The sequence below is a fragment of the Ornithodoros turicata genome, chromosome 2, assembly GCF_037126465.1.
Source record: "Ornithodoros turicata isolate Travis chromosome 2, ASM3712646v1, whole genome shotgun sequence".
Classification (NCBI taxonomy): Eukaryota; Metazoa; Arthropoda; class Arachnida; order Ixodida; family Argasidae; genus Ornithodoros; species Ornithodoros turicata.
Genome location: NC_088202.1, coordinates 101837127 through 101851215, shown reverse-complemented (window position 1 = coordinate 101851215; position 14089 = coordinate 101837127). Strand labels below are relative to the sequence as shown.

The window sequence follows — 14089 nt, the reverse complement described above, 5'->3', positions numbered from 1 at the left end:
AAGGAAAAAGACGCGGACAACAGATTTTAGGGAAGTTAGAAACACTAGTTCAGTTAATGGGCAGAAATTAAAAGTTGAATGAAAAAAAAAGGGGGTCGACGTTTGACAGTGGCACTGTCGAAACGTCGACACCTTTTTTTCAATTAACTTTTAATTTCTGCCCATTAAATGAACTAGTGTTTCTAACTTCCCTAAAATCTGTTGTCTGCGTCTTTTTCCTTCCACAACTGTAGAACTTCGTGACCGTTTGATTTTTTGTACTTGCCTCGACCTCTCTCTCTATATATATATATAGGTCCTCGTGCACTACTGACGACTATAGTGAACTTTGAGCTGATGCCGTTGTCGCTTTGAGAAAATGGATCGAGCCAATATAACGTGAAGAAATTGCCCCGGACCAGCTCGCGTGGCGAAGTGTTTGGGATGATCACCTTTTGCGCCGAGCCTTGGTAGTGACGCGGGTTCGGAGCCCGGCACCGGCTGCGCGTGAGGGTTTCCTGAGTTTTCTGGTAGGCTTTTCAGGCAAATATCGGCACACTTCCCCCTGAAGTGGGCCCAGGACGCATACTACCCCCCTGACCCCACTCCTTCCTGCTGTCCTCTCTCCATCTGTCCACGTCTGTATGCCGCTCATAGCCACTATTTGCTTGGCGGCGGTGACTCGGTATTTTTTAAAAAGAAATAGCCCCAAAAAGAAAAGATTTCTGGTCCCCCCCCCCCCTTCGCCAGAACAGCACTTTCTCACTTGCCCTTAAATGCGGGGGAGAGAAAAGGAGTTGCTGCGGGACTACCAGCGGCGACGAAAAGTTTAACTAATATTCGAAAAACACAACAAACACATTAAGCTGTAGCATTTACAACGAAGGTTTTTGGCGTCCTTGTATATTTGAATGCCCGCTGGTCGCGCGTCAACAAAGCGGGATGCCTGCGTAGGCTGTGACACAACTAATGATAAATAAATTACAGGTTGCAAAATACAATCGAAGTTCAATGCGAAATGTGTTTTCTGAGTATGAGACGTCTCTTCTACTGGAATCGAGAAATCGCAGCCTACTCACCTGTTAGATACGATTAGCTACTTCCATGCAAAATCAGTGGGATGCGACACGGAGCTTCCTCGTTACACTTTTGATAACCGATATCTTTACGACAACCTCGCGACTCTGCTCATAGCTGGTTCACGTAAGGCTGTCCACTCTGCAGCTTTGGCTCGCTGAGTTCCCCCCTTCCTTTCGTCTTTCCTTCATGAGCTACTGCTACAGTGGGATTGCCGAAGATTGGCTCCGGGTAGCGCGGTCCGTTGTTTCTCCTCTACGGGTTTCAACTTTTCATGGAACCTGTGAGCCCTACGATTTTATGCATCCCACTGAATGAACGGCGGTAATAACACTAGAAATTATGCTTCTTAAAAATAATAATTCTAATAAAAAAGAAACTTTATTATATGAGTCTCCAATGCACGGATAAAATTTTTACTTGTTTGCACAGCTCTACAAAACAAGAAGGAAGCGCAACAAGCTTTTGAAAGGAAAGTGCGAACGTATTGGACATAATATATTTAGGTTTAGGATGGCGTTTCATGCTGTTTCTATTTCCTCTGCATTGGAGAGCAAAGCACAGGGAGTGTTAAGGAAAATGACCTGGACATGCGGGTCTCAATTTGCAAACAAATAAAATACGAGACTGCCAACCATATGCCTCAGCGCGGATGTGTAACCCAGTGTGCCAAATCACACACCGAAGTCTCAACTGTCAACACTGTGGCGTCAAAATCTTACCGACTGAATGACATCCGAATCAGGATCCCACCAAACCGCTGTGATGGCCTGATGTACGGTAGTTTGTTACACTGCCCACAGGTGGCACTAGGCGCGGCAACGGAGCTGCTACTCGAGATCGCCGTCTTACGGCAGAGTTTGAACAGCAGATGAATTTGATGCGAAAGTTAAGCGAATCACGCATTCGGTCACTAAATGTCACACGTCGGAAGGTACGTGAGGAGGTCTCATCGATGCATTAACTTGAACGGTGGACATGTCGAGTGAGCATGCGTTTGGTTCTCTATATTTCATGCACTCTTATGCACTCTCCTGCTCCCGGTTATGTTTGTTCATGAATCAGGACAGCTATTCGGTGACCAGCTAGACTGCGCGCCATGAGCCACCTATGGGGGAAGCTGCCTGGACCAAAGTACGTCCGGACACATTAGAGCTCTTCGGGCGAATTACCAGGCTAGGAAATGCACACTTTTAACGCGTAACATTGATGCTCGTGCAGATGACGTCACGCGCATCCTTTGAGCAGTTTGAGCCGCGTGACTCGGGAAAACATGGGCATGCGTCACAGGTGTCATACTGCAAGCCGAATGGGCCAACAGCTTGTGTTTTTACAATATGCGCTCGTAATTGCATGCACACTGCAACAACTCCCGGCATGCCCTCCTACAGCAACTCCGCTGGGGCAATATGTTTTCCCGAGTCACGTGACCAAATGTGACGTCACTGCACAAGGAAAACAGGAGTAGAAAGTCCCTTGAGCACTCCCCAAATCCTAGACATAGGGGTACGGGGAGACAGAGATGTTGAAAAACGACGCCAATGATCCCGTCCGAGGCGAAGGGCTTCACTAGGCAATTCAGGGAGAACAGATTTGGGCACAGTTCCTCGGTGTGCGATCGCTTGTGGTTCAACAGTGATCTCACAGCGCTGCCGTTGAATTGCCTTGCACTGCTTAGGCTAGAATTGGACGGTTAAAATGACGGCCCAAAGCCGACGATGCTGTCGCTGAAATTCGCATTACACAATCTTAACCGTCCTGTGATTTTTTGCTCATGCCCTTGTATGAGGTATCAACAGGTGGTTGAGTTGTATGCTTAGCATATAGGACGTTACATTGTGGATGCCTTAAGTCCTTGAAAAGCTAACAGCTATGGATGTGAACCACCGCTACAGAATTCCACCATCCCCACCCCTTACAGAGACTAAAATCTCTTGCAAGTCCCAGCTTTGTACACAACAAAAGACATCGGGGAAACTACGCTTCGTTGCAGCCTAAACGGCTACGGGAGCGCACCGTTCCCTAGTTTCGCGTGTAGTTCTCTAATTTTGCCTGTGTTAACATATTGTAAAGCAGACACAGAAGTTTACACTTCAGAGGTCGAAAGACAAATCTAATGTGACACCGCCATAAGCATCATAATTCATCTGGAGCGGAAATCGCGCGACTAGGTTTGTGACCAGAGTGATAACAACTACCACTGGCGAATAATGACCGTCCTGGCCAGTGATGTCATGTACAGCATACACTTACGGCAAGTGCATACCATAGTGTTGGTGGTGGTAATGGCGTTATCTACTGAGTTGCTCGCCCGCTGCGTCAGGCTGCATGGAGCACCGCGCGTCCTGGGCAAACCTAGAGAACTTTTCTGACATTTGCCATGAGTGCGTTTGAGAAAGACGCGGTATGAACAACCAGACAGCAAAGCCGGTACCTGGATTCGAACCCGGGTCCCCTCTCGTACCATGGCTTTCTGAGCCGTATTTATTAAGCACACGGGTGTGTGCAACATGTTGTGGAAGACGTTGCCAACCGAGTCTGTGTTCTAGAACATTTATTTTCTTTAATTTTCCTTTTGTTATGTATTTTATCATTGCATTTTCAACATACACTGCAATGTCACTTCTGCTAGTACTTTGCTCGTACAAAAAACACTTTATTTATTAGTATTCCTCGCAGCAATCGTCTCGAACTCCATCAGCGCTCAACGATTTCATTTTCAACATCCGCGTGTAAGAATGCTGTGCTAGCTTGAACGACGTACTGCGAACAGTCGAAACAAAAATAACGATTTCGGGCCTTCGCATGGAAAAGCGTGAGGAAATAGATTACGGCAACGCGCTTCACTTTTTTTTTTTTTTTTTTCATTGCATAGGTTGCTGAATTGTAAAAATCAATATCTATATTAGTGCGAAGCAAAGTTTTCGATTCCTCCTCTAATATAGGCATCTGAAAACATGTCTGGAATTTTATTTTATGGCTAAATTCCTATTCGGTGGAGCAGAGAGTGGGCATCATTGACCAATCGTAAAGTACACTTTCGTTGCGAAGCCGTTTTTGGGAAAGCGAGACTAGGGCCCGTTACCACAAACAATCTTGCTAGGATCCTAACGCGAGGAAAGTCGTATGCCTCAGCTTTCAAAGTGCATTTCGCACGAGACTACTAGTCAAGGAAGCCTATAGAAGCATGGCAGGACTCGAAACGAAGAAAAAGAAATATGTGAGGAGGAGTGGAAAATAGGACTATAGGAGCCCTGGGATATACAAGGCGTTTATTTTTATCCTTTACACGTTTTTTTATATAAAAAAAGGCTATGACACGAGTACAGATGTCGTCTTTGCAGTTGAGTTATACGGGCAGGCGGACATCCTCTTGAAGAATACAAGACGACTAATTACCTAAATTTATTTATTAACTTTTTATAAGGACATTTCGGGCAAAGGCAAGATAGCAGATTGTGAGACTATCCACATTGGAAATTATCTGGCATTAATCTCATATTGCCAGGAAGCGATTTTTGTTCTCGGGCGGTTTGGCTGTGGTCCTTTTTTTTTTTTTTTTTTGCAATAAACCTATATTCCCCCCCCCTTTCCGGTATTCGGTAGATTTTCCCTTCCTGACTTCCGGTAAAAACTCAGAAGTTTCCCTTTTTTATAATTTGCAAAACGTAAAAATTGTCGTTGTGTGAATGCACTACTCAATACACTACTCTGACTGCTGCACTTGTTTGTTTATGGTGCTTGGTTTTGTGGCACTGGGAAGTTCGTCAGGTTTACCGAGCTACAGCTGCTTTTACATTACAGCAGCCATAGCGCCGGCTTTCGGTTCACAGGGAACTGTTCGAGGAGAGAAAGAGCTCGGACGCTTCTGTGTGCTTCTATTGCAGAGATGGAATTAGTATCGTAAGGATGGAATTACACCCGACTTCAATTTCGGCAATCCATACTCCATTACGAATGATGTGCAGGTCCATCTGTTTTGAGAAATGCTTCTACTTCACCATGGGCAAAATGCGAAATGCAGTCGCGAACTTTAGGCCGCGTTAATAGTGAGTTTCAGTGTATCATACGCTATCGCCTTTGCGTACGTAAGGGATAGCGTTGATGGTTCTCCGCACGCGCAAAACAGAAGGAGAGCAACGAGCAGTGGGCAGAACCGCCACGCTATCCCTTGCGTACGCAAAGGCGATAGCGCACGATGCACTAAAACTCTCGAATAAGGCCGACAGAATTGTCGATGGGTGCGAATCTAAACGTGGAAATAAGATGATCGTTCAAAAAAGAAGGAAGGCACTTTGGACTTGAACGGGTGGATCCTTGCTTGGTAGGTGCTCTCAGCGCCAGAGCGATACGGGCATGTTATTTAAGTATGCTTGTTTTAGTATGCTTTTAAATATTAATGGGCGAAACTTATGGAAAATGAGTTCTTCTCGTTATTCATACAGTTACAAAACAGTACAAAAAATACGTATGCTACAGAGTACACACATAATGCGCTCTCCGATAGATTCCCGTCAAATTCCACTTTTTCTCGTTTTCTCTTTGTTTTTTTCTTTGCAATACATCTATATCCCCCCCCCCCCCCCCACAGACACACACTATCTGCCGACAACCAATTTTCGGTTCCAAAAATAAGCACAATACATCGCATATTACGTACATTCGAGATAGGGTATTTCTATTGGAACATTGTCGCCTCGTCATACGTCATATGATAGTGAAATATCATCATCATTATTGGCATCGGAGAGTGCTGAGGTATATAGGATGAGAAAATGACAAAAAAAGAATGCAAATTCGGCACATCGACTATTGAAACCTAGCTTCTCGTCTATTTTTCTTTTTTTCGAACTGTACGGTGATGCTGGAGGTCGTACAAAGGTGGTTATGTGCATTTTACCTGTGCTGGCAGACCTGGCAGAGACATGCATTACGAAAAAACAGAAGTTAACGCGGCTGTTTTGCAATTATGAAAAAGAAAGCTGTATGGAAAAAAGAAAAGATACCCACATTTATCGATGTTTTTAAAACGTTTACAGCGTGGACTGGGAAAAACCCTGGATATAAATTTCGATACATAGGTTGTATTCCTAGTCCCTTCACACAAAGCCCAATGGGCAGGTAAACATTATGCGCACTGCTGTACAAAACTACAAAGAAATTACTCACCATTGTTGCTCCTTGAGGCTTTCGTTTCAAATAATCCACAGTCACAGATTATTCCGAAATTTCATGCAATCCAAATGGCGAAAATATTGCAGCTTTTCTTCTTTCGTTCATTTGTCGACGTCGTATATCGTCATCACGCACGATTTTGAAGACTTCTTAAGTATCCTCACAAACAAGTATTTTGTCCGAAATCCCTGTCGACATCCTGCACATGTCCACGAACAATAACTTGGACGACCGCGCACATTGCTGAACAACAAACAATCATGCATCATTTCATCAAATCGATGTCCAGCGAGTGATCACTTGAAAGACTAAATCCAGGAGCAACCTTACTACACCTCCGTATAGCGTGGGAGCAAACATACGTTCTGCTGCCAGAGCTCGACGGTGCGGTGCGGTGCGGTTCTAAGGCCCCTGTAACGACGGTGAACGTTCCCCAGACCAGGGAGTCCCTAAGAGCAGTTCCGCCACGTCCCCGTCGGCGAGACTTCGTCCTGGTAACTTCCCCGCCGCCTGTTCCCTAACGCGTTGGAAAGTCCCTAACTCGCCCTGAAAAGCCGGTTTTCGGTAGTGCTCGTGCGAAGTGTGGTAGGGCGTCGTTGAAGTTGAGTTGTGGTGTTCTGAGTGCACTTGGGTTGTTGGACTTTGGATCGGGAAGTGGAATACGGTTTGGCAATGCATGCTAAAAGATGTATTGTACGTCTAAGTGGCGCGAATTCTTATAGTGTCATTGAGGATTCCAAAATTTCATCGTGGTGGGGATACGCTCGAAAGGTGAGATATTATAATTGCTGAAAGAGGGCTTTAGATCCATACTGCTTTAAGTTCCTTCGTACCACGCCGATACTCTTTTTGGTACTTGCTTGGAGCTGTCCGCAGCACTGTTTTACAGCTTGTGTTTGCTTTATTCACGGACAAAATTAGTGATGACGCAAAACTTCGTGTCTGCGGGCAAGGGATGTGTCGGTGTTCATGTTGAAGGAAGATATGCATTAGTAGAACAGCATTCAGCCCATATTCATTTGCATCTTTATCTGTGGTACGTTCTTATCTTCACTTACTGTATCGGGAAAAAATAAGAATTACCATGTCAGGTGAGAGATCGATTGAGGAAGTGGGTATACTGATTAAATTGTGTTTAGTGTTAGAATGCAAATTATTTCCCTGTAAAGTGTTGGTAAGAAGACGCCAACACTATGTATGCTTCATCTCAAGACTTCCTCTACAGCGTAGCTTGCCCGCGTGATCCTCAAACCGTTTTAGAAGCAAAAGAGTATGTTCTTTCCTAACGTCACCCAGAGGTGTGAACATCACTAAGACCCACATGCCACTTGTCATCAGCGGAGATGCGGCTCTACATTCTAAAAATAAATATATAAAATAAACCGTCACCCAGATCTAGGTAGGAAAAAGAATGAAGGAATACAGAAGGGGAAGGATATTGACGTCAGTAAAGAGGGTGATTTCGTCTTAATCATATCTTATGTGTCGGAGCGAAGAATCACCAAAGCAGATGCGTTCCAATTTTGACTGGTTGATTGCTAATGCTAATTACATTTTGCGCATGGTGATTGCATCGTCGTTCAGGTATTCCAAATAAACGAATTTCTTTTAACTGATAATTTTACGGTTTACAATGAATACCCGACACTTTGTGTACGCCTTCCGAATTATTGAACAAAAATCTGGTGGTGCTTTCTGCCACAGCATAAACTTCACTAGGTAACGATGTGTTTCTCACCGTATGAGAGGGCAAGGTGGGGCAAGGGGAGGCACGGGGCAAGATGCGACATTTCTTGTTCGACGACGCTTGTCTCAGAGTCGTGTTGCTCCATGCCCTTGAAACTTCACTCATAGGTAAAGTTGGTGGCTCTGCATGTCCGCTTTATTGCATGTGAAAATTATCCGGGTCGGTGTTTGCGTTGACGAGAAAGTCGGTTACTTCTGCCTGGAATGTAAAGACCCCCCAAAAAGACGTGATTTTCTGTAGCCCCTTTTTCTTGTCAGCTGTGCAGCAGCGTGTCGCAGGCTTATTCTGTCAATATAAGTACACACCCTATTTCTTTATTCATTCATTTAGATATATCCAAAATATGGGCACTCTTGGTTATCCGGTGTTTAACTGAAAAAGTAATGCATCCGATGATATGCACGGGGCAAGACACGACAAATTAATGGAATTTAAATTTAAAGCAATTTAAATTTAATGTGATTTAGAAACTGATAAGTCATCTATCAGGTGGCTTTATTCTTGTTCCTCAAGGATTCCTTTTCTTTTTTTTTCTTTTTTTTGCATATGGCCTAGGATTTTCGAGCAAATTTTGCTGTTTCTTAGGATGTTTCCAGCAAAGCAGAGGTGCACTCAAAAGCGAGCGACCAGCGACACACCAAACCGGCGGTGCCTTGTTCGCAAAGGACGGTGGAGGGAAATAGCACCGGATTCTGTGTGGGTTTATTGAACATCATGTGGACTTTGAGCTCAAACCGGCTGTGTAGGTGCTCGGATTGCAAAAACTAATTCGTACAGTTCATTGCCACAGCGTGTCTCATCTTGCCCCACGCGATGTCTCGTCTTGCCCCAACCCTCAGGGCAAGACGAGACAATCTGCGTTTTCGAATTTCTTGTTCTGGGTTTATTTTACAACCGGCTACGTCCACACTGATTTACAGATCAGAAGCTCTAGACCTCTGAGAATGTGCCTATCGCTTGTTTTTTTTAAACACGAAAAGTAAAAATTCCATATTCAATTGCAAATTTCTGTCTCATCTTACCACACCTTCCCCTACATCACCAATTCCCCACCAAACATAAACAAAACGCAGAAACGGCGTCTGCTGTTTGTGTAGTGATCAGGAAATGGTAACGGTAATGGAAACAGAAACGGTATATTACCGAAATTGGCGATGGTAACGGAAACGGAAACGCATGGCACGGTCCTCCATTACCAGAAACAGAAACGGAAACGAAAATTATCGTCCGGTATTGAATTCGGGTAATGACTATTCCTGTTGTGCGTTGACATTTCAGTTACTTTTCATTTTATTTTTGTATTTTGATGACTCAATTTCCTGTAATGCTCTAAATACTACACGAGAGCATGGAAACAAAGCGCAATATTGGATCTCAAGGGTGCATCCCTCGCTTACCTACTCGTCTCAGTCCTCATAACTCCATGACATCAACACATATATGAGACACAACATGGACTCCACGCAGTCTACTACACCATATAGCACGAGGATGACAGCCTACAATTTTTATTTTATTTATTTATTTTTACTTTTTTCGTTTTTATTTCACCGTGGCTATGGCAGTATTGTTTACTACTGAGAGCGTCCGCCTATGAATACGACATTGAATGAAGGTTACGCCCATCTTGGGTTGCTGGACTGATTGAAGACAGAAGACTTGACTGAAGACATGTTCCTACATTTCTTTAAAAAATCTTGCAAGGTGTGCGCATCCCAACGACGTAAAATTACTTGTGTAGTGTGTAGGCGTGACATCGAAGCAGCACTTGGGTTCGTGGGTGCTGGCCGGCAAATCAGCTCATACCTGCCATGCGCGCCCTTGTCCAATTTCTCGCCTCGACGGACCTCTCTGACAGATTGTGACGCTCTTTGTTTTTGTGCATTGAGATTTCGCTCTTGGTGCCAAGCTAGGTGGTGATGTTCTCATTCATTCCGTTTCCATTCTGTTGCAAAGCGTCGAGTTTTGTGTAATCTCCCTTTCTTTTCTTAATAACGCGTCCTGGAGTAGCCAGTCCCGAGTGGCTCGAGACTAACATCTCCATTTTTTTTCTTTTAAAAATCAAATCAATCAGCACTTGGGCAAAACAGGGTGCTGACAGAGCGGGACGGGCTGTCCTCCCGCAGATCTGTAACAGCCATACCATTACCGGAAACAGTAACGGAAACGTAACGGAAACGAAAGTGAAAAGCTGGTATCAGAAACGGATAACGGAAACGAAAATATAGCAGTAACGAAAATAGAAACGGTAACGAAAATACCTCCGTTATTCTTCCCCGATAGTGATCGCAGCTGCTATTAGGATCTTCGTAATGGACATACAACAACTTTATTTGAGACGATGAATTGGGAGTTTTATGTCGTAATGGACATATATTTCTCATTTGTCAGGCTTTATCTAAGAGCCACATACACCAAAGGCAACACAGAGATACCAGCCAAGTCGCTACTATCTCAAAAGAAAGATTAGAGTCCAAGTAGGCCGATTATAAACCTTATCACAAAATTCGTTCAACTTGTGCCTCACCACCGTGGTACGCACAAATAAAGTATTGCCACTCTGCGTGTCTACAACATGCCACAAGAAGCGGCATACTCTGCATTTATAGTGATATAGTCCCCACTAGTTGTTTGATGACGACACGGATATTTACGATTCCATGTTGGAGTAGCAGTGCACACTCTATATCAGATTTGTATGCAACTTAAATCTTAAATAATTTTGGGGTAACTCAGTACCCTACAAACACTTCTAAACGTCTCGTACTTGCACTTTAAAGAACTTGTACTCGTTTCTTAATCTACTAAGATACTTCCATTCATTCATTCATTCTTTTTTTTTTTTCGAGGGACAGGAAGGTCGAGAAAAAGATGGCGTTTGTGTACTTTGGTTGGTCGCTATATGACACTTACATATGCATGCACATCATCCAACGGCAAGCCAGTCTCGTCACCGCCACACACCACCACCACCACCACCACCATATCATCCATGTATAGAGACTGAGAGGTGACCCAGGTTCGAATCCGGGCGCCGCGGCTGTATTGTCTGGTGTTTACCCTGGGTTTTCCTCAGACGTTGTAAGACAAATGTCGCCACAGTTCCCTGTCAAGTCGGCCCAGGACGCACGTACCCTCCCCCCTCCTCCCTCGCATGCGACAGTGGTGACGTTGCCCGCATGAGCGTGGCCGACTACGACGAGCAGTTCCACCACCACCACCATGTCATCTCAGGTATCCCAGGATACTCCCGCCCTTCTGCGGAGCGATACAGCCCGCAGAAGCGTGCGGCCGCCTGAATGTCCTATACACCTGATCCATATCGCCTCAGGTGTAGCGGATACGGATACAATAGATAGGTATGAAGGGCATGCTGGTTAATGCTCTGGGTATCCAGAAGCCAGGGGAAAGGACTGGTGTCCGAAAGAGCCACAGCGAGTGAGGACAGTTACAAATGTTAATAGTTGTAAGAAACAGTTGATCGGAACGACACTTTTGGTTTCAGCTAACTTGCTCGCGCATGTTTGTTTTGTGCGGCTCTTACTCATCTTCTGGGCACAACATCGGCTATCCGTACGAGCGACGTTGTCGTGCGAGATGTTCGCGGGGGAGAACGACGAGGAGAGCATGCATCCAGAAGTTACCACGAGAACGCAAGCGTACTCGAACGAACATTCGGTTTACCTTCACTTTGTTTGTCTTTGTTTGAAATCGAGCTCAATATTCCTCACTCGTAAACACCGCCTGACACAGAGCGCGAGGTGAACCGGGTTCGAATCCCAGCCCAGGCTGTGTTGTCTGAGTGTCTTTCTTAGATGTTCCTTTGACGCAAGTGTCTTCGGCGTAGTTTCCTATGAAGTCAGCCCGGCAAGCACGATCTCCCCGAGCAAAGTGGCGCCATGTCGGTAGGCATATCGCTCGGCTATAGAAGGGCACAACCGGTGCAAATCACTTATTACATCCTTGTACATCAAAACAGCTACTGAAATTGCCCGCAAGCATCATTTCACGACGACTTCTTGCCATGATTCGCAAGTGGAGTAACAGACTTTCAGCATCTGAGTCCATGAAATAATATGAATATTTGCCTTAGAACTTCCGGTTGTTCCCCGTAGTGTGCAAAAGTCGCTCCTTTGCATCCTGCATCAGCACGCTGGTATCGAGTGTTCATTCTGTAATTCTATCCGAATGCACGGTCTCCGACAGACATTCACCACGCTTGAAAGAGAGCGCACGTCGACGCGCGCGCAATGAGAAACTCCGTCGTGACGCAAGAATGCCGTCACAACCACTCTGGGAAACTCCGAAGGCGACCTAGCGAGACTTTGTGATCGATGGCGGCAAAGAGAACATTGGCGGCGAGGGTGAGGATTACTTCCGTCTCTCTCCCACAGTTACTCTCTCCACCCCCTTCCGTCTCTGTCTGCGTCTGCCGAATTCGACAGTCTCGAATGCCGCATTGTTCGCCGGTCGTGAGACCTTCAAGTTGGGAATATGAGCGGCACTAGTATTCACCGTCTCGCCTTGACACACAACCTAAAATAAGCTCTGACAAGTTTGAATAAATTCCACACGCGCACGCTACGCTACTTTTTTCTCTTTTTCGTTTTTTTAAATTTTATTATTCGTTTCTGCTTCTCTGCAGTTCGTCTACACCATCATGTATCTGCACCAATCTACATCAGCAAACACCAGCGTTTCTTAACCGTGCTTGTGGGTTCCGCGAGCCTTGTCCTGAGGATCTGCGAACAGGAATCTGTTCAGCACCCGCGATTGTAACTTGACCGCCCAGCAAGGCTCGCTCTCTGACGCATACGCCTCTCAGACACCCTTGTTATAGGACCGTCCATCTCGACATTCGACCGACATAGAAATCGCTTGAACAAGCTTTCGAAATCTGCCATAGAAATCGCAGGACCAGGTTGCTGCGGCTGGCGGTCATTGCAAAGGCTAGAGCCAGCAGCTGTCGCCTTCACCGGTTGGCCCAACCCGACAATTTCGCCGTACAACGCTATTGCTTTTCTCTTGCGTTTCGAAAGGATAACTTGGAAAATCGGAGCTACTTCGGAGAAACTTTCGAGCTACTCTCCTGCATGCGTGGACTTGGGATTTACAAGTATCAGTGGCAAACCACAATACTTCATCTGCGGGGGAAGTACTGTGAAACAGTTCAATGAATCCCGCAAACCCCAAGCGACATCTTGCCAGAAATCAACAAACAGTCAAAAGATTATAGTTTAACAATTAAACAATTTGTTACACTGAACAAACAATTGCTACTTGTACAACATCTAGTTTGCCTAACCCACGTCTACACAGTTGCCCCAGTGTAGTAGGTTCCCTGAGGTCGTGTTGGCGCGTTCTCTCGCGAGTTCTCTCGAATAACGTGAGTTGAGAACCACTGAATACACAACACATATCCGTCTGCTCTTTCATCACAGTAATACCTTCACGGTTCCACAATAATACCAGTCTAATGCCAATGTAATACCAGTGTAATGCTCGAATACTGTAGTGTATTCTAGCATTTCTCCTATTTCTTCTTGTGCACTGACGTTTCCTGGTCATTATATACCCTAAAAACGTTTTAGATCAGTCAAGTGTGCGTGACGAAGTACATACCAATTTTGAGTGCTCGACGACGTCGCTAGATTGCTGTCGTTCTTTTGCAACTATCCACAGATGCTGAGTTTTAAAGCGATGAACTTCATTTGCAACCTAACAACAGCACACCAGGCGCCATGGAAGCGCCATCTAGGTTTTCCTAACGTTTCCTAACACTTTCGTTGAGCAAGTGTGACAACAATTTCTGTTTATCGCGAGTGGATGAGGGTAACAATGCGGGATAAGCAAGCACTGTGCGTCAGACATTTTCGACGCAAGTTAATAAACCCCGTTATACCCTGCGGCGCATACAGCGAGACGCCGCACACATGGACTGACTTACATGAGGAACGACTGGATATTACTATTTTTGTTATTGTGCCTGTTGTAATTGAGCGGTAGCTTTATAGGTTCAACAGCCGTGTAAGTCCGTCCGTGACTCTACAGGCTCACGTGTCCTCTCACGTGGCACTGTCGTGTGCGCGCCACCAGCAGAGTGCGTTTGCG

General features: G+C 45.3%; 1 protein-coding gene and 1 long non-coding RNA gene across 3 annotated transcripts in view; one reads left to right on the top strand and one right to left on the bottom strand.

Moving 5' to 3' along the window:
• LOC135385859 (uncharacterized) overlaps positions 1-6613 on the bottom strand; it is a 132220-nt gene extending 125607 nt beyond the window's left edge. Inside the window, exon 1 of the long non-coding RNA XR_010420523.1 lies at positions 6226-6613. This is a non-coding gene — a long non-coding RNA (uncharacterized LOC135385859). The remainder of the gene's footprint in view (positions 1-6225) is intronic.
• The window catches only part of LOC135385857 (doublesex- and mab-3-related transcription factor 1-like), a 152748-nt gene that overhangs the window by 21131 nt on the left and 117528 nt on the right, over positions 1-14089 (top strand). The gene's annotated exons all lie outside the window — the stretch shown is intronic.